The following is an 8,274-nucleotide window of genomic DNA, read 5'->3' as shown; positions in this document are numbered from 1 at the left end:
GCAGGAGAATGGGAGAGGGGGAGACTCCTTAGGGAGAGGGGGAGTACAGGGCGCCGGTGGGGTCGCTTCATGATCGATGGAAGGGAGAGAGGGCTGGAATAAGTTGATAGTCGGGTTGTCCAGTGTTCTGTCGTGCTGCAATTCCCGCATTCCTAAGCTTGGCCCAACAGCCCAGCCGACAGCCGCTTAGAAGCTATCCGTTGAAGGCTATACTGCGCTGGCGGTACTGCACAAATGGCTTCGTAATATGACAACAGGTAAGGTGCTCAACGCTATGAAACAGAGAGGAAACGTTAAGAATGCTTGTACTGACAAACGATGTGGAAACGCTTTACGGAATAGGGAAGACAACGCACCGTGAACGTCAGGTTGGCGTCCTGCTTGGCTTTGTCAGGTTGAAAGCCATAGTTACGAAAGACTTGCAAAGGAGCTGCTGTCCGCCGAGTGCCAGATGGGGAGATTCCGGACAGAAGCCGAAAGGTCGACCGCTGCATGGTAATACAAGGCTTGCGGAGGATATCCTTCGGTTGTGTCCTTGCAATTTGCATGGGTCTATCGATCAGCGCGGCAAAAAGTCAAAGGAACTAAAGCTATAATTATGTAGTCCTGGCCCCGTGGCCTTGCGGTAAGGTTATCACGTAGAATCTAAGTAACAAGGACGAGGTCAGGGATGCACGTTTCCATTATACTGTATCGTCCGCCTTGACACTGTCCAAGCTTTACTCTATGCTGTACTTGATTACGTTTGAGTCGGACATCCTGCCGGAAACCAAATTCCTCGTAAAAGACCCTCAAATTTCAGCAAGCTTGTAAGTCTGTATCGCTTTTCCTACCTTTAGAACGTCAATGCTTTAACTCTGTTGGTACGAACTATCCCATGTCGTTCAGAACTTTCGGGTCAAGGACCCGGGGCGTCTGAGCACAACGCCTTAAGAAACGTCCACCGGCAGAGCTCCGCTGATTAACGTGCACAAGAGCGTTTCTTTGCGTGCCCAAGCCCAATGTCTTCTACCCACCCTGCTTGCATGTCTGTACATCACTAAACCGTGCATTCGACTTACGACCCGATAACTGCGCTATCCCGTCATGTAAAGCTCCCAAACATACCCAGCAGCTGCGTCACACAAATATTACAGACATACACGCTCGGTGCAAGTCAACCCCGTCAGGTGACGACACAACCCCACCGCCAGGTGCAGCACATGCTGATTTCGCTCGCTTACCACCGAAGCAGGAGTTTAGGTGGCGATGGCGCCAGCCTACTATCACAAAAACACTTCTTCCTCTTCTTTTGTGCTTCCCCCCCATTGCGCCTCGCTTTTTCGTCCACACAGCGGCCGTATAATGGCCTGGAGCTCCGAAGCGCGCGCGTGCGCACATGCACACACCCGGGTCTGACCCATGGTTCACTTCCATACCTTTCGCACGCCTCCTCATTCTATCCCAAAAACGCAGTAGCGCACCACCGGCTCTTTCCAGAATCGGCGCACAACTTCCCTGGACACATGAATACGTTGGACACAGCCATTAATCCATAAAACCACACACGCGCGCACAAACAGACGGAGGTGAGACGGACGGACGGACAGATGAGGTGAAAACACGCCGGAGTCCCGTCCCTCCACAAGATCGCCTTTCAGGAAACACCAGGGAGGGCGCTCCCACCGGGCTACCGGAGGCTCTCTTCCTTCTGTCGCCACACGTGCACACACACACACATACATACGCAATACAGGCATGTGCACGTACGGGCATACAAGCTAATCACACGCAAATGGTCGCTGTTGCCCCGTCTGTCTGTCCGTTCGTCTATCCCTCCGTAACCTCAGTAATGCCCCCCCAGTAATGCAGCCCCAATACTCTGGTGACACCTAACACGACAGGACTCCATGCAAAATGTGCAGCCCCCCGCCCCGGTCCTCGGCTGGTTTCGGAGCTTTCGACCACCGCCATCAACCGCCCCCTGTCCCTTCACAAGACCTGACCGGGAGCTCGCCTGACAAGTACAACATTACGTAATAATAAGATAGTACGCATATTGCCGTACATGAAATGTCGTACGTCCGAAACCACATTAACCCTTGAAAACCCAATTCTCTCATCAGGAATCCAGCCGGACCTGGATGGCACGATGGGCCCCCGGCCTCGACTCTCCCCCCCCACACCGCACACCCATCACACCTGAAACGTGCGGCACGGCCTCCTTTCCCCCTTTTTGCAAACCACACATGCACAAGATGACGAGATCGAGCGCTTACATCCATCAAACCCACAAATCGCGATGGGTCGCAAAACTTTTTAAGTCGCTGAATGTCACACCGATGGGATCACAGCTTCGATAGTGCAGATAAAGCATAAACACTTTTTGCCAAAAATGGACACAAACCTGGTTGGTGAGAAAACAACAGATTGGCAAACATTTGACAGGAAGCGTCACCGGGACGCAGCAACAGTTCTCTCTCCGCTAAACAAACTAGAGCGAGAGTGAGCGAGGTCACACAGGGTGACGAGGCGAGGTGGTGATGCGGGTGGACCTTGCGAGTCCGATGTGGGGGGGGGAGAGGGGAGGCCAACATGACACGGTTGATGTGACGCGACAGAGTACGGCACAGCGGCGGCATTACTTGCATTTTCAACGACACATGGATAGGCAGGCAGACAGAAGGACGAACAGGCCGGCATACATACAAACATACATACATACACGGGGGGGTTTAACCGTTGTTCCAGATTCGCTCATAGGAAAGAGTAACGCTGTTAGTGGCATATGGATACACACACAAAAAAAAAGCGCAGAGGGCGCCCAGAGGACATCCATAGGGCCACCCCCGATACGAGGCAGCAGCGGCGGAAACACAACGGCTCACATTACCCCTCACACACACACACCGCCGCGTCACTCGCTCCGTTACTCTCCCCCTGCAATCCAAAGCACGCTCTCCCGCCGCCATCCCCCCTTCCTACACAACCCCACCAGCACCCACCTCACCTCACCTCACCCCACCACGCGCTCCATAACCCCTACTCCCCAAAACTCCTGCCCTCGAACCCACCATCTGTTTCCTTCTCACTCCCTCACTGCCTAAAGCCGATACCCGCTACCCGTCACACCCAAACCCAACCCTCAACTCCCCCCGCTGCCACCACCACCACCACCACCACCATCACCACCAGATCGTCCAAGCTCCGAAATCCAAAATAATGTCTGGCCTTGGCCACACACCCGTCACTGGTCCGGGGGGCCCTGCACCCCCCGTACATTCATTCTCTAACCCTGTTGGGCGCCAACTACCTACCTACCTACCTACCTACCTACCTATCTACCTGGTGTTGGCACCCACGCACTACCTGCCCACCACCAGGTAGGTGTTGAGCAGCTGGAGGCGGCCGCAGCTCGCTGCACACATCCACCCCACCTGTCAGACCTGACACCTGCATGCCCAGTCAGGGCCAGTTTTGACAACTCCGCGCACGTGTGCACACGCCACCTCCCCGTGGCCGTCCAGTCCCCCTCGCGGCCAAAACAAGACAATACAAAAAACACCTGACACCCAGTGACTGGCGTGCGCCGCCGCCGCCTCCTTTACCCCCCTCTTGCAGAGCACCCCCTGCTGTCGAGTCGAGTCGTGTCGAGTAGCGCCTTGCAGCGCCCAAAGAGCAGTAGCAGCCGCACCGCCATTAGCCGTACCCGCAGTAGCTGCGACTAACGGAAACCGCTATAGCTCAACGGTTGTGACTGGCTGGCTGGCTGGCTGGCTGGTTGCTCCCCCTCCTTGTCATCCCCCTCCTGCTGTTGCCGCTGACGGACGCCGGTTGGACGGTGGCGAGAGCTACAGTCAGAGGTCTCTGGTGGTGAAATGCCGCCATTGCGACCAAACGGCAGTGTGAATGCGACGCCGTGACCACATCCTTGTCCACAAGTGAATGGAGTACCGCACTGACACACTCGCGATTCTCCGCCACCTGCTGTTTCTGCTGCTGCTGCTGCCCAGTACTGCTCCCCTCCTCCTCCTGCTGCTGCTGCTCCTCCTCCTGCTCCTCCTCCTCCTCCCCCTGCTTTTGTCAAAGGAACACCACCGCTGCACCACCGCTGTATTGCTCTGCTGCCCATGCTATAGTAATAGTAATAAGAGCAGTGTTACCTCCGCCCTCCCCTCCCCGATGGCTGCACCTGCTGCGGCCGCACCGGGCCCCCTTCCCTCCCTTCCCCCTCCCCCTTTTGCTGCTGCTGCCGCCGCAGCCCTCACAGCGGGAAGTCCCCTCTCCCCCATTCGGCGGTGGTCCGGTGCAGCAGCATGTTGTTGTGGTTGAGCAGCAGCCCGACGACTCCGGCACCCAGCTTACACCGCCACAGCTCTGACGACGTGAAGCCACGGCGCTTGTTGGCAGGTTGCGTCATGTCAAGCAGCTGACAACAACAACGACCAACAGGTTCAGGGGGGTTCAGGGAGTTAGCAATGCAGGGCAGGGCGATAAAAGGGCGGGATCAGTCGAAGAAAGGGGGAGGAGGAGGACCACGAGCGTGTTTTTGATTGTGCTAGAGCGGCGCGGCGAAATAAGTTTGGGAAGCTGCCATCCACCTTAAAACCTTAAGTCGCTTTCCTTCCTCCCTGGTGTCCTCCCTCTCCCCCTCCCCAGGCCGCCCCCATACCCCTGTTGCCTCCTGGCCCCCAGACCTACCTTCCCCCCCGCCCTGCCCCCCTTTTTTCCTCCCCCTCCCCCTCCCCTCCGCTCCGTTACCTGCTGCCAGAGGTCCTCAAAGCCCACGACGAAGGAGCTCTCGTCCTTCTCAACGGCATCGTAGAACCACTTGGCGTCCTCCGCACTCACCGCTCCGTCCCCGTCCAGGTCCAACACCATGAACCAGAAGCGCTGGGAGTCCCGGGTGGTACGGTCGTCGGACAGGGACACGAACCTGCGGAGGGTGGGGGACGGGGGGGAGTGGGGGGAGAGGGGACGAGACTGAGGAGCAGGCGCCAGCAGGGTGTTGGAGGTGAGGGTAGCATGACATGGCGGTGCAAGGATAAGGATGAACAGATGGAAAAGCAGAGAACACACAGCGGAACAGCAAAAAGGTTGGGAGGCCAGCTGCCGAGGGGGGGAAAGGGGGGGGGGGAAGGGGTGGAAAAAGGGGAAGGGGTGTGTGTAGGAGATGGGCACTGGTTGAGTGGAGTGTTCAAAGGGAAGGTTACATGGGAGGCGAGGTGGCGGTGCCCCGGTGGGTGGGAAATATACAGACATACAGACATACAAGTGCGTGCACGAGTCCGGGGCCCCTCCGTTTTGCGGCAGCTCGTACCCACTTTACAAAGTCGTCCATGTTGAGGTAGCCCTTGAAGCCGGAGGCGAAGCGCCAGTGCTTGAACGCGTACTCCAACACGGCGGCCGAGTAGCAACCAAACATGTCGAAGGAGCTGACCTGTGCATGTGTGTGCATGTATGCATGTATGTACGTGTGAGGTGGCGGGGCGGACGGGCAGAGTTGAGCGGGTGGGACGTATGTGTGCCTGAGGCCATGAGTATGTGTGCATGGGCAGGGGCGTGTCCGTGGACACGCAATGCAACAGCAGCAACAACAGCAGCAACAACAACAGCAACAAAAATGACGACGACAACAAGGGGTGTATATGTGTGGCGGCAACTGCAGCACCTCACAGTAGCTATGACAGCGGCTTGCCTGCACCATCCGCTCTTGTCCGCCCCGTTGTTGCGTACATATATATCTTCCCCGCTCCCCCTCCCCCTCCCCCTCCCTCGGAGGCCCCACCTGATCCACGCGTATGTGGCCGTCCAGATCCTGATCAAGCACCATGAAGGCGTACCTGGGGCCCAGGGGGGAAGGGATGGGAGGTGTACGGAATATACACGAGAGCTGTGTTATGTACGAAGGGAAGACGCAAGTCAAGGTGTAACACACACACATACCGACATACACGAGGGGTCGGGGCCAGGAGGAAGACGAACCACGAGCGAGTGAAGCTGATGATGCCAAGGGGGGGAAAAGGGGCTGAGATAACAAAAAACCTTTCGGAGGAGGGCCGTGCGGAGGAGTTGCCTAACCTAGCTACCGGGGGATGCGGTCGTGAGCTGGGAACGTGAGAAGAGCCTCACGCAGTGCCGCGGCGGGGGAAAAGACGAACCACAAACGAGTGAAGCTGCTGCCAGGGCAAGAGTGTACCAGACGTAGAACTGACCGGCGGGGGGGAGGGGGGGGGCCACCGATACACAGAAACCCTAGAACCAGACTCGCACCAGTACCGGACATGACAGGGGATATGACAGGGGCGGACCGCACAACAGACGGCAACAAACAGCCGAACTGGATAGCTATACAGCGGCTGTACGGGAGCCGTCGAAAAATATACCCATCCTAGGGAGGCACGAAGGCAACGGAGAGCAGAGCCGCGCTGTGCACCCCGACCCAGGTCCCCACGCGCCCACACACTCAGCACCTCGCGGCGTATTCTCGTTTGGCCGCTTCCACCTCCTTCAACTGCCCCTCAAGCTCCGCGTGCTCGTTGGCCAGGAACGCATACGCCGAGTCCTTCTGCTGGAGCTGCTGACGCAACGACGCGATGAGCTTCTTCTGCCGAGCGAGCAGCGCCACGCCCGCACCGGACAGCCCCGCCGCCGCGGCCACAGGGGACGCTGGCGGCGGACCAGAGCCAACCAGGTAAATGTCCCCGCCGGCGGCGGCGGCAGCCGCCACCGCCGCCGATGCGGCGGCGGCGGAGCCGGCTCCTGGATGTGTCGACCTCCGGCCTTCCATCAGCTCCCCGCTGGTCTGCTCCAAATCGGGATCAGAGGGACTGACAATTAGGACAGACGTGGATTCTGGCGGCATGGATCCGTCGTACGTTTGGGATGTCGTACTTGCGGCCGCGTAGCCGGTTTGCGAGGGGCTGCGCTGCAGGTAGTTGGCATGAGGTGACGTGTGCGGCCGCGCCGGCGGCACCTCCGCGACGCCTGGCGACCCCGGCCGTACATGCGGGTGCGGCGGCGGCATGTCGTCGATGAGGATGGCCTTGAAGCTCCCACTGCCGCCGCCGCCGTGCTGCAGCAAATGGGAAGGCGACAGAGGCGGCGCTGAGCCGTCTCCCGGCCCAGCGCTCACGTTGCTGTCGTGACTGCTGCTGCTGCAATTCCCGGGACTGCCCCCGGGCAACGTGTCCCAGGACAGCGGTGTCCGCGGCGACTGCGGCCCTCCGCCCTCTCCAAAGCCCCCGGATAAGGCCTTATGCGGCGCCGTTGCTGATGGCCGCAGCGGCGGTGCCGCCGCCCCAATCCCGTCTGCCTCCTCGTGCCGCCGCGGCGCCGCCTTCACGGCAGCAACGGCCGCATTCGCCGCCACCAGCTGCGTCTGCAGCTGCTGGTGCGCCTCCGCCAGCTGTTGGTACCGCTGGCCCAGCTCCGCCGCCGTGCGCTGCTGCGCCGTCAGCTGGGCTTCCGTCGCCGCCAGCTGCTGCTGCAGCACCGCCATGGCTGCCATGTGCGTCTCGTGCTGCTGCGCTGCCCGCTGCTGCGCCTCGTTGGCCGCCTCCGCCAGCTGCTGTTCCAAGGTCCTGGTGGGGGCCGCAGGAGGGAGGTTGCAGGAAGCAGCAGGATATCCACAATAAGGGGGGGTATACGGGCAGGCGGCAGGGAGGGTGTTGAGAGCCATGCAGAAATGCGGACATCGCCCCGGCCGGCGATGGGTGCAGGATGTAGAGGTGCAGCGGGGTGTCGTAAAAGTAATCGGTGTAGTAATCGTGGAGGCGTCCGGACCCGGGGGCGCTCCAGGGAGCCCACGCGGTTCGTTGGAGACCCTGCGTCACCGGGGATGTGCGCCACTGCGCGAAATCTAGATGTAAAGATTTGCATATTTTTTCACAAAGTGCTTGTGGCCCGGAACGTTTCCGACTAGCGGCAAAAAGCGCTTACCTTTGGGCGGAATCACTTTGCCGGCCCAATTCCACAACGATGAACACAGCAATACAGCAATCAACAGTTGATGATTACCAATTATTTGTAGTTTACGGGTAGGTAATTGGAATCAGGCGATGACTTGCAATAGCTTCGCGATTGAAGGCGGTTGTGCGCACAGTTGAAGAATTGCTTCTTTACAAATGTTTGGGTCCCATCCTTGGTTGAAATGCACTGCTGAACAGGAAGTTGCAGCACAAATCCTTTCAGGCATTTTGCTCGCTAATTTGGGATGCTGAGGAAAAGCGCTCTTTAGAACCCTATGATACGACAACCCGGTACGGCAGTTCCTCGTCCAAGCACCCCAGAGTC

Source organism: Volvox carteri (genome assembly GCF_000143455.1).
Source record: "Volvox carteri f. nagariensis unplaced genomic scaffold VOLCAscaffold_39, whole genome shotgun sequence".
Taxonomy (NCBI): domain Eukaryota; kingdom Viridiplantae; phylum Chlorophyta; class Chlorophyceae; order Chlamydomonadales; family Volvocaceae; genus Volvox; species Volvox carteri.
This window is presented reverse-complemented; position numbering follows the sequence as displayed.